The following is a 7,870-nucleotide window of genomic DNA, read 5'->3' as shown; positions in this document are numbered from 1 at the left end:
TAAATGAAGCGGCGATTATTTAAATCACCGCTTCATTTTCCTATGCTGGGTAGTCTAATCTACATGCCTCTGTTGCCAGAGGCATGTAGTCGAGATGTACCCTCAGTGTCACTTTTCTTTTGGGTCCCATTTAGAGTTTCCTTACCTCTGTTGTAGCAGCAGTTTGTACAGCTGGTAAATACCCTTGTTGGCCAGCCAGTCAATGTCCGTGGCTGGGTCATGGATGGACAGTCACAACTCAGCCACCAAGTTCCCAAATTTGGGGAACTGTGGTGAATTCTAATGGAAAGAAAGGAGAGGAGGCTCCATCAGCATTCTGCGGTCAGCTCCCAACTTCCCCTGGGACAAGAATCTTTCCTCACCAAATCCCTCTGCTGGAGACATGGGGGAAAAGAACTAGAGCTAGACTCTCAGGGTATGTCTACACTACCCTCCTAGTTCGAACTAGGAGGGTAATGTAGGCATACCGCACTTGCAAATGAAGCCCGGGATTTGAATTTCCCGGGCTTCATTTGCATAAGCGGGGAGCCGCCATTTTTAAAAGCCCGCTGATTCGAACCCCGTGCAGCGCGGCTACACGGGGCACGAACTAGGTAGTTCGAACTAGGCTTCCTAGTTCTAATTACTGTTACTCCTCATTTCACGACATACCCTCAGCTCCTCCTACGCCCATGGGATCCTGGAGCAAAGGGATGTGGGCAGGGCGCTCCCTGAGGACTTGTACCAGTAGCTGCTACAGGAGGACAAGAAGGCACCAAGGCCAAGCATGAACTTGGCTGGAGCAGTGGTTGGAAAATGGTCCCCTTAAAGTCCCAGGACCTCCACTGAACCAGGAGAAGATGAATTTGACTCAAGTCTATCCCTCCTCTGACTCTGCCTTCCCAAGGGGAACGCTCCGGCTACGTCTACACTGGCCCCTTTTCCGGAAGGGGCATGTAAATTTCACTAGTCGTCGTAGGGAAATCCGCGGGGGATTTAAATATCCCCCGCGGCATTTAAATAAAAATGTCCGCCGCTTTTTTCCGGCTTTTAAAAAAGCCGGAAAAGAGCGTCTAGACTGGCCCCGATCCTCCGGAAAAAGTGCCCTTTTCCGGAGGCTCTTATTCTTACTTTGAAGATTTCCCTACGACGACTAGTGAAATTTACATGCCCCTTCCGGAAAAGGGGCCAGTGTAGACGTAGCCTCCCAGTCCACAACTGCAGGTCCTACAGCCTATCAGATCCAGCTTACCTACACCTGGCATCAGGAAGCAGGATCAGAGGTCACTTATGTCAAATTCAGCGAGGAGGATGGTGAATTAGAATGGGGCTCTGCTGCTCCTTATGGCCTTGGCTCTCTCCTGGGACACACTGTACCTGATGCAGGAGTTGACACACTGGGGGAGGGGGAAGAGAAGACAGGTCGGGATCAATAGACTAGTGCACATGCTGTGCAAATGAATATTATGCTCAGGATAGAATATCTGATTCATTGATCATGGTGTTTAAGAAGGGGATTGTCACAGTTTGTCTTTATCTCTCTAGTCTGGGACAATGTTCAGTATCTGGACATGTACCATCCTTTCTGAACTCTTGATTCATGAACAGCTCATCAGGATGGAGACAGAACCTTTGCTCATCGCTGGCTCAAAAGTCCTTGGTTAGAGGAAGGGAGTGACTGTGAGGACAATTCCCTCCCCCTCAGCCCTCAATCTCAGTGCTGTTAGGAGAGAAAAGCTGATTCCCTTCAGGCTCACCTGGTTCTGTAGGAAGGAAGGAATCTCTGTCTCTTCTGTGAGCACCACCTCCTGCTGGGAGCATGGGAGGTTAGGCACGGTGTGTGGGCAGGGGGTGAGGGATTTGAGGTTCTCACTGCCAAAGCCAACCAGAGCAATAACTTGAAGTTCCATTTCCTTCTTCTGTCCCTGAAGGAGGAAGGGTCAGTCCAACATAGCACTGCCATGACCAAGGCAGTCCATGGAGGTGCAGGCTAGAAGGAGAGACAGGAAAATGGATTTCTGGTCTCTCGTTTCCAGTTCCCCCCAGAGCTAAGATAAAACAGCTCCCAGCCCCTCCTGACCATTTTCACCTCCAAGATGTACTGGAGCCGTTCTGTCTGAGGACTCTGCCACAGCATGGCATGTCTCAGGGTCAGACAAGACCTTGTGGAGAACCTGCAACGGAAGGGACAGCCATAGGTCACATTTGGGAAATTGAGAAAACTTCTCCTCCCTGCCAATAATTCCATGCTCAGCCAATCAGCACCGAGACTCTGAGAAGTGGGAGGCTGAGAAGTCTCAGCAGATGTCTCAAAGAATAGTCCAAGTCACCACCAGAGGGGATCAATCTTGGAGCAATTCCAGCCCCACCTCTTTGGGACAGTCTCCCACAAAGCCATAAGAAGGGTGTCTCTGAGGTTACCCCTGCCTTACATCTCTATCCTGCCTGGCTCTTTGTGAGGTCACCACCTCCCCACCACTTTTCCCCAATAGGCTGAGCTCCTGCAACAGGCCTTTGTGATGTCACTGCCACCCCTCCCCAGAAAGGCTGGTGTCCTGCCCCTAGTTAGCCCCTGGGGACTCATTGACTGAACAGAAGAATACAGTGCTCTCAAAGGCTCTACAGACCAAGGGTACATCTAGACTACATGCCTCTGGCATAGGAAAATGAAGCGCGCTGACCCTGGGATGAGGCATACCTGGGAGGTCGACAAATGCCTTTGATGTTGACCGCGGAGCGTCCAGACTACCGCGCTGAGCCGACAAACAGCTGATTGGCTCAGCGCGGCATCCATGTAAATTTAAATGAAGCGGCGATTATTTAAATTGCCGCTTCATTTTCCTATGCCGGGTAGTCTAATCTACATGCCTCTGTCGGCAGAGGCATGTAGTCTAGACGTACCCCAAGAATTGCTCAGAGTCTTTATTCAGAAAGTATTTGAGAAGAACTGGAACATTAGAGAGAGTTAGAAACTGCACAGAGAGAATAATTGCAGGGAAGCCACACAATCAAATTGTGATTGCGTGTGACATATTTGTTTGGTTTTAGAAGAAAAAGGACTTAAGTTTTCCCTGTCAATAGTCCCCTGCTTGGCCAATCAGCATTGGGACTCTAAAAGCTGGGAGGCAAAAAGATGGCCCAGGTCACCACCGGAGGGGATATGTCTCCAAGCACTCTTCCAACTCTCTTTTTGCGGGCCTCCAACAGAGACAGCAAACACTCTTGACATACACACACACACCCCTCTCCTTGGTGGAGGTGGGGAAGAAGCAAGAGAAGAAGAGAAAGAGGGAGAGAAGGAGGAAAAGGTAAACCTAAAAGGACAAACCCCCAATGTCCCGAATGACTCTATGGGACAAAGTCCTTGGTAGGAAATCAAATCACCTTAATCTAGTGAATTCTGTGCCTAGAATTCAGCTAGTAACAAACAGGTTGATCAGACGGAACAGATTCCAAACCTCTCTGAGGCTCTTACCTTCTTAAATGGGGACTACAAAATCAGTAGTAGAGAAGGAGAAAATTCTGATGAGGTTCCTCCTCATGCTCATGTACATGAATCCTAATTCTCTCTCAGTCCCAGGGAGAGACCTTGAGAAGGAACCTTGCTGTTGCAAAGCCACAGGAGTGTCTGAGGTTGCCCATGCCTTGCCCCTCTATCCTACCTGGCTGATGTGAGGGTCTCTCTATGGCATCACCACCTCTCCACCAGTGTCCACCAATAGGCTGAGGTCCTGCAGCAGATCTTTGTGATGTCATTGCCACAGCCACCCCCAGTTGTGCTGCTCTGGATGTTTGAGTGGCTTCCACTAGATCATCCCACTTAATGACAGCTGAGTCTGGGGATCAAGCTGGCTTGCACAGTAAAGCCCAAAGGCTGCTCCCTGTGCTGCACTCAGTTTTTCATTAATTAGTAGACTTTAAGGCCAGAAGGCACAATTAGAGCATAGAATCTGACCCTGGCACATCCCAGCCCTCTTATCTATCACAGTAACCAGGGGCAGATATAGGGCAGGGCGAACGGGGCGGCCGCCCCGGGCCCCGCGCTTAAAAAAGCCCCGCGCATGCGCCGTGGCAAAGGGGGGGGGCCCCACGGAGTTACGCTGCCCGGGGCCCTGCAAAACAGTCATCTGCCCCTGACAGTAACTAAGTTCTGATCCAAGCACACACCAAAAAAGCGTCTAGTCTTTGTTAGAAGACATCACTGCTGGTGATTTCACGAGGAGTAACGGTAGTTCGGAATAGGACCCTAGTCCGAACTACCTAGTTTGAGCCCTGTGTAGCCGCGCTGCACGGGGTTCGAAGCAGCGGGGATTTAAAAATGGCGGCTCCCCGCTTATGCATGTCTACACTACCCCGCTAGTTCGAACTAGCGGGGTAATGTATGCATACCGCACTTGCTAATGAAGCCCGGGATTTGAATTTTTCGGGCTTCATTAGCAAGTGCGGTATGCATACATTACCCCGCTAGTTCGAACTAGCGGGGTAGTGTAGACATGCATAAGTGGGGAGCTGCCATTTTTAAATCCCCGCTGCTTCGAACCCCGTGCAGCGCGGCTACACGGGGCTCAAACTAGGTAGTTCGGACTAGGGTCCTATTCCGAACTACCGTTACTCCTCGTGAAATCACCAGCAGTGATTTCATATTTTCTTTTAGTTCATAACAATTCTTTAAACAGTTAGTTCTTGAGAGCCTCTTTGGACCCCTAGTAGCAAGTACCTGCCCTTCTCTGAATCTTTTCCTGTTCCACTGTCTGCTTTTTGAGATGTCACCCAAAACTGAACAGACTATTCCGGGTGCAGGCATTCCATGGATTTCTATAGTGACACAATGGGATTTTCTGCCTTGTTTTCTATCCCTCTCCTAATGATTCTTAATGTACCAATAGCCTTTGTGATTATTGCTGGACAAGGAGTAGAAGATTTCAGAACATTACACCCCCGGTGATTCCAAGATCTCTTTCTGATGTGGAAACAGCTAACTTAGGGTATGTCTACACAGCAAAGTTATTTTGGAATAACAGCCGTTATTTCGAAATAACTGTACTAGCGTCTACACAAGCCAACCGCTATTTCGAAATTCATTCGAAATACTGGAGGGCTTATTTCGAAATTGGTAAACCTCATTCCACAAGGAATAGAGCCTATTTCGAAACTGCTATTTTGAAATAAGCGCTGTGTAGATGCTTATTTCGAAATAGGGGGCCTCCAGCCCTTCCCATAGTGCCCTGCTGGCCACCCTGGCCCCAACCAGGAAAACTCCTCTCCTCCCCCCTTCCCCGGAGCCCTTAAAATGGTAGAGTCTGGCCACAGTGCCTGTGCCAGCTCCAGGCCTGCCAGCCCAGAGCCAGCAGTCGCTGCCCTGACCCAGTGGCCCAGCATGAGTCACAACCAGTGCCAGCCAGCCCTCCACCGCTCCCTAAGACCAGTTCCCCAGCTCCCAGGAGCCTTCCAGGGGCCGGAGAAGGTGGGCACCTGCCTGGTCCAGTGCAGAGATCATGGACTTGATTGAGGTTTGTGGGGATGCCTCCAACGTCCATGATCTCCGCACTAGATGGAGGAACGCGTCCATCTACTGCAGGATAACTGCCAGCCTGGCCACCAAAGGCCACATCCGAACCCAGGAGCAGGTTCAGATGAAAGTTAGGAGTTGCGGCAGGCCTATGCCAGGGCCATAGAGGGCAGCTCCCAAACAGGGGCAGACCCAGAGAGCTGCCCCTATTTTGATGCCCTGGACAGCATCCAGGGTGGTGGGATGGTCTGTGCCCCCCAGATGGTCATCGACCCTGGGGCAGAAGGCCCTGACCAGGGCACGGAGGAGGGCCAGGGGCCGCAGGAGCCTGGAGGGAGTGTGCCGTGCAGCCAGGACCCCCGAGCCATCCCAGCGGACTTGTCGCCAGTGTCATCCGGGAGGCAACAACATGTGAGTGCCATCACTATCCCCTTACGGGGAAAGAAGGGGGAAGGGAGACCAGGGACCGCGCGCGTGGGCCTTGCTGACCACGGATCACACAGCAACCTGTGCACATGTGAGCACATGCCATGCCACCCCTGGGCACATGGCCCTAGCTGACTGCTACACAGGGGCCTTGGTCTGTTAACCACACGCGTGTGTGGAGAGACATGTCATGCTCCTGACCCTGGGGTGGGACACAGCAGGACGCCCTCCCTCCACAAGTCCCCTCTACACAGAGGCAGGGGACATCTCCCCCCCCCACCACACACACACACTATATACAGCACAGGGGCATGGGTGCAGTCCCGGGGTAGCTCCCACACCCAGGGATAGCAAGACATCCTGAACATGGCCTCTGTGCAAGCACATTGGCTCTGATGGTGTGGAGAACAGTCATCCTTGCCTTGCACAGGGTGTCTGGGTTTCACCCACTGTCCCCCCAGGGAGAACTGACCACTTCTCTTGTTTCTCCACAGCTGCACCAGCTGCAAGTGCAGGGTGCACCACCCCACCCGGGACACCCTCCCTCACCCGAGGACTCCGCAGGCCCACCCGTGCAGTGAAGGGGTACCAGCAGGAGCACCTGGGGACACTGCTAGCCCTGCACTGCACCCTTGACCACTGGGTGCAAGAAGACCTGCAGCTCTGGCTTGCCCAGGGCCATGCCATCTGTGACCACCTGCAAACCCGCTCCTCTTCCCACTCCTTCTCCCCCTCCCACTTCTTCCTCCACACCCTCCCCATCCCCCGGGAATGCCGACGCCCCTGCACCCATGGTGCTGGGAGACAGTTGGGCCGGCGAGACCTCCAACCCCGAGCCATGAGCTTCTCCTCCCCCTTCCTCCCCTTGCCTCCCCCTGCTGGCTCCCTCATCCCAGGTTTCCCCCTTCCCTCTCCCACCTTCCCTCCTCCCACCGTCTTTCCTCAGTCTCACCTCAGTTTCATTCCCCCCACCCCAGTTTTGTTCAATAAAGAGACTTCGTTGTAATGAACACATGTCTTTTAGTGTACAGCAGGAAGCGGGGTTAGGGAGGGGTAAGTGGAAGGATGTGAGGGAAGAATGAAGCACAAGCCCCCAGTGGGGCAGACCAGGGAGACTGTTGCTGGCTGCAGAACATGTTGCCAGGCTCACAGCAACACGTCCAGGAGAAGCACCAAAGTGCCCAGGGGCGGCTCCGGCTCCATGCTGCAGAGTGCTGTGGTGTCCTGAGTGAGGGCAACCAGAGCAGACAGAGAAAAAATGCTTTGCTGTCCCTCAGTGAGGTAGGCAAGCAAGCAGGGAAACCTGAGAATTGGCTGTCCGGGGGAGTCCCTTTAATCACAGGCCTCAGATAGCCTCAGGCAGCAGCCACACAAGGTAACTCCTGACCTGATGCCCTGCCAGAACCAGTTCCAGCTGTCCTTAAAAGCAATTCAGCGTCCAATCAGTGTGGCTGTGCTATTTTGAAATAGCAGAATGCTATTTCGAATTGCATTTTGTGTCTAGACGTGTTATTTCAAAATAAGCTATTTCGAAATAATTATTTTGAAATAAGATATTTCGAAATAACGCTGTAGTGTAGACATACCCTTAGAATCTATCACCGTATATATGTAGCTGGGATTATCTTTTCCAATGACCATTGCTTCATACTTCTCGATGTTGAATTTCATCAGCCATTTTGTTGCCAAGACACCCAGATTTTGAGATCCCTTTGTAGCCCTTCACAGTCTGCTTTGGACTTAACATTCCTGAGTATCTTTGTATCATCTGCAAACTGTGCCACTTCCCTGTCTACCTTCTTTTCTAGATTACCTGGAGCACCCTGTGGGCCAGATCTGGTGGCTTGGCAGGCTGAATGCAGCCTGCAAGCCATATTTTGCCCAGCCTTGATCCAGTCCATAGGACAATTGTTATGGTTGTTGTGGGGCTCCCCAGAGTACGGAGCCCGGAGCAGC

At 52.0% G+C, this 7,870-nt stretch overlaps 1 long non-coding RNA gene across 1 annotated transcript; it reads right to left on the bottom strand.

Moving 5' to 3' along the window:
- Window positions 1-1,237: 1,237 nt before the first annotated feature.
- On the bottom strand, window positions 1,238-2,154 carry LOC112547630 (uncharacterized). The gene is made up of 3 exons (XR_016348641.1): window positions 2,069-2,154; window positions 1,737-1,969; window positions 1,238-1,376 (listed from the first exon to the last, which is right to left on the bottom strand). It is a non-coding gene; the product is annotated as an uncharacterized LOC112547630 (long non-coding RNA).
- Window positions 2,155-7,870: the final 5,716 nt, after the last annotated feature.

Source organism: Pelodiscus sinensis, chromosome 2 (genome assembly GCF_052426305.1).
Source record: "Pelodiscus sinensis isolate ZL-2025 chromosome 2, ASM5242630v1, whole genome shotgun sequence".
Classification (NCBI taxonomy): domain Eukaryota; kingdom Metazoa; phylum Chordata; order Testudines; family Trionychidae; genus Pelodiscus; species Pelodiscus sinensis.
This window is presented reverse-complemented; position numbering and strand designations above follow the sequence as displayed.